Raw genomic sequence first — 4,959 nt, 5'->3', positions numbered from 1 at the left:
ATTCTGTCCTCAGTATTTAGGACATTATTGAAGTCACCTCCCAAGACCCATGGACCAAGAATGTCCTTTTTTATCTCTCCAATCTGATGCCACAGCACCTCCCTTTCATCTGCAGTGTTCAGCCCATAAACAACAGTATACCAGAACATAAACTTAGAAGCCTTGTGAACAACTTTCACATGGATTAATTGAGCTTTTACTCTATTAATCTCTACCTGAAAGATATCAGGTATCCATACAATCCAAATTCTCCCTCCATGATGCTTAATGTAGTTTGCAGTCACAGACCACTTGCCACCAAAACCAGTGAAGACCTTACTAAAATTACCAGCCTTCACTTTAGTCTCCAGGAGCCCAAACAAACCAATTCCTTGGTTTTTCATAAACCAAAGAACATCACAAATTTTATTCAGTTTGTTAAGGCCCCTGACATTCCAAATCCCTAATTATCTATGGAGAGTGTATGAACACTCCCCTGTCTCCTAGTCACCAAACAACACCCTCCCATTTGTTGTTCTGTACACTGATCCCATAACACATTTGTCACCACAAGCTATTCCAGAAACAATGTCTGGATCAGCATCAACATCAAACTTGTTCTTATCCACTCTAATGCCTTGAGGTTGTTCTACCAGCTGATTCTTTTGCTGAGCCTTTGGCATCCAAACCTTCCTCACCTCAGCCTTCTTCTGCTGCCTTTGTTGCTGATTCCTAACTGGTGGCTTCTGTATCTTGATTCTATGATTAGGACAGTCACTATCTCCATGCCCCATACCTCTATAGACACCACAAATGATAGGCTTCCTTTCATATATCACTTTCTGCTTAACATCAACACCACATTCATCCTAGAACTCAATCTCATCTGGTAGCTCACCATTTATTTTCACCTTGACCATTATCCTAGCATACTCAAGCATTTCCTTGGTAGTTGTGCATCTATCAATCTTAACTGGCTCCCCCAAATAAACCAACTATTTTCATTAGAGAAGATTGACCCCAGAATTTTAAGTTCAATCCTGGAAATCTAACCCAAGTGGGAACTTCAAACACCTTTTCATTTCCCAAATCCAAACCTGGCTCCCACCTCTTCATCATTACAGGTCTACCATCAAACATAATAGGTCCAGAGCTTATCACCTTTTCCCTTCCTACCACTGTCTTGAATCGAACAAGGAAAACCCCATTATTCATAGCAGAAATTCTATCTATTCCATATTTGCCCCAAATTCTTCGCACAAAACCACTCATTACAGACAATGAAGGTTTACCGCAAAGAACAGAACATACAATTGCATATTTCCAAAACTCGATTTCAGGTAGGACATCTTCCTCAGTTAACTTCACTTTCACATCTTCCCTATTACCCATTTTGCAGCATGAATTACACTCAACTCCAGTCTTACCAGCAAGATTTAAACCCTCATTAATCGTGTTCTTAAACATTCTACTCCAGCTAATACCACCCGATTCATTAGGAATGGTAGAAACAGGGGTTTCAAAAACTGGGTTTCGAAATTGGGGGTTCAAAAAGTTTTTCTCCAAATTCACATGAAAATCATTCCCAAACCTATCAGATTCATTAATCATCAAAAATGGAGTCGGATTAATAGACCCAGTACTAATATCAGAATCTACTGTTCCATTGAAATGCACAGGACTAGGGGTTTGAATTACCTGCAGCCATCGATTGAACTCTTCACTATGCAGAGCATTATCCTCCTCCGTCACCATTCTCACCGGAATCTCCTCAATCGCCTCCCCATCCAGCCAGCTTTCAACCGAAACATCATCCATGGTCATACTCTGTTTTTGCTCTTCGAGGTTCCTCTTTCTTGGCTTAGTTTTCTTCTTCCCTTTCAATTTTCAGCCCGAGGATTTCTTCCCCTTTCCTTTCCTCCTTTTTGCCATGGAAATCGGCTTCCAAATAGCTTTAAAAACAAGCTGAAAATGGCGGGTTTCTTTCTCTCTCTAGAGTTTCTCTCTTCTACTTTCTCTCTCTAGAGTAATAGTTAGAGATTACTTTGGTTCTTTTTTCCTTTAATTTCATTTAATTAGCTTCATTGAATGCATTTGAGTTTCATTTAATTCAAAAAGCTTTGGTTAAATATATTAGACTTTCATTTAATTTTAAAAGCATTGTTTGAATGTGTTTGACTTTCATTTGATTCAAAAAGCGTTCGACTTTTATTTGATTCAACAAGCTTTGTTTGAATGTTTTTTACTTTCATTTGATTCAAAACGCTTTGTTGCAATGTGTTTGACGTTCATTTGATTAAAAAATCTTTGTATGTATGTGTTTGGCTTTCATTTGATTTAAAAAGCCTTATTTGAATGTGTTTGACTTTCATTCGATTCAGTTAGTTTCGTTAAATGCATTTGACTTTCATTCGATTCAAAAAGCTTTGTTTGAATGTGTTTGACTTTAATTTGATTTAAGAAGCTTTGTTTGAATTTGTTTGACTTTCATTTGATTCAGTTAGCTTTGTTGATTGCATTTGACTTTCATTCGATTCGAAAAGTATTGTTTGAATGTGTTTGACATTCATTTGATTAAAAAAGCGTTATTTGATAGTGTTTGACTTTCATTTTATTCAATTAGCTTTGTTTAACGCATTTGACTTTCATTAGATTAAGAAATCTTTGTTTGAATGTGTTTAACTTTCATTTGTTTAAAAAAGCTTTGTTTAATTTGTGTGACATTCATTTGTTTAAAAAGCTTTGTTTAATTTGTGTGACATTCATTATGTATATGTTAGTGTGTGCAAGAAAAGTGTGACAAACAATTTTGCGCAAACATTCCGTCATTTTTATTATTGATGGAGGGTATCCGACTCTCTCCCCCAAAAAAGAAAAAAAATAAAAAAGGAAAAAATCGAATAAAATGTCTGGTGTTTGGAATTTAAAATAAAGTCCAAAAACAATAATATAAATTAAAAATAATAGCTATTTAAATTAATTAAGAAAAAGGATAAAAAAGGATGTTTATGAAATTTAAACGGACCCATAAAGTCATTAACCGACTCGAGTTTAATTTTAAAAACGCAAGTTGAGCACGCGCGGCTGATCTGGCAACTTGGCGCCAGCTGGCACCACACTATGGCGCGTGGCGCCAGGCGCTACACTTAGCGTGTGGCGCCAAGCGCTGGCGGTTGGCGCCAATCATGGGGTTTTGACGCCAATTGACGCTGATTCCGTATTTCATTCTGATTAAAATTCTTCGCAATTTGTGTATAAATATCCCCCTGCCCAGCGGATTCTTCTCATAATTCAAGTGAATAAATAATTCTCTTCTTTATAAAAACAATAATCATGTCTTTAGTCACCAAAACCTTCACACAATACACTCATGAATGGTGTCGATCTCTTAATGATAGAGACAGAAAGGAATTAGATTTATTTCACTTGGGGGGAATTTATGGCATCAAAGGGGTAGATCTTGACCTAGACTTCATACATACCGCTTTAGAATTTTGGAATGTTGATACTCATTGTTTCAGAATAGGGTATGATGAGATTAGCCTTTTGCCGGAGGAATTTGGTGCTATTTTAGGCTTTCCTGCAATAGACCTTGTAGTAATCCCTAGAGTAGACGCATACTATTATAAGGATTTTGAGCGTTTCTTTAATTTAAAGGAAAGAGATTTATCAATAATAGTGGATGGTAACATAGTTAACTTGAAAGAATTCGCACGCCATTATTTTGATAAACCTCTTTCTGAATCTTTTCATATATATAGAAGAAGGGCGTTCCTGTTTTGCATGTTTAATCAATTTTTTCTTAGTAGTGGTAAAAAAAATGAGGGCCAATCAATTATAACCACTGTTTTAGAACAAATTGAATCAGGGAGAAAACCAATGCCATTAATAGTTGGAGAGACTATGATTAGTCTAGATGAATTGAAAAGGGACCCAAAAGCGCCTCTTCGCGGCTCTCCAATTTTATTACAGGTAGAAAAATAATATTTTTAATTACATAAATGAAAAAATATATTTTTATATTGTAATAATAATTTATTTTCATTGCAAATTTTTCACAGATGTGGATAATGGAGAGGCTAGGATTAATTCGCCCCCCGGACGACATTGAAAAGTATACTCCCAATTGCTTCGTGAGAAGGAAGAAGCACATTCCTAAAATTGGGCGCCATGGGTGGAGAAAAGTCTTTGAATCACGTGATTTTGCTATCAAGTGGGATGTCCCATGGTGGAAAATAGAAAGGATGGTTGGTGTTAACAAGCAACCTTTCTGCCGTCTTCCAAGCTTGTCTCGTGTAACTTATTATTACCCCTGCAGGGTAAAAAGACAATACAACTTGCTTCAGGATATTCCTTCCGGGGATCTTCGTCCTCCCTATGAGTACCCTGTATCTCATGAAGTAGATAGATTCGATGCTTACTGGAGCGCTAGACCTTTATGGGAAGTGATTACCCAAAAGGTTCCTCCTTCTTTGCCCAATGATGTAAAGAAGTGGTTGCTGAAAAAATCTTCGATTGATCAGGGTAGAACCGATGTGAAGAATCGTCTAGGTGACAGGGTGATTCCTGCCAAGGAACGCTTAGGTGCAAGAATTGAATTCAAAACACCTGCAATGCCTAGGAAAAAAGGTGCTACAAAAGACAAAGGGAAAAGGAAAGCTAACACCACAGATAAAAAGGCCTGGGTGGAAAAGAAGCATGGAGTGTTAGCTGAAGGGGAGACCATCTACTCCAAAATTGAATGTAGGTCCTCTAAAGGATGCCTACTAGCTAAGGTTATGGATGAAGAGGAGGAAGCAGACAAGAACTGGAAAAGAGCTAGAAAGGAAAAGAAAGATTAAGAGCATTGCTTAACTTTAAATTTGTTAGACTTAGATTATTATCTTTTATTTAAAGTTAATTTATTTCAGCTTTATTTTAAATTCCATCAATAATGTAATTTTATTTCAGCTTTCAATTAAATTATTTACTTTAAATTTA

Source organism: Chenopodium album, chromosome 1 (genome assembly GCF_948465745.1).
Source record: "Chenopodium album chromosome 1, dcCheAlbu1.1, whole genome shotgun sequence".
NCBI lineage: Eukaryota > Viridiplantae > Streptophyta > Magnoliopsida > Caryophyllales > Amaranthaceae > Chenopodium > Chenopodium album.
This window is presented reverse-complemented; position numbering follows the sequence as displayed.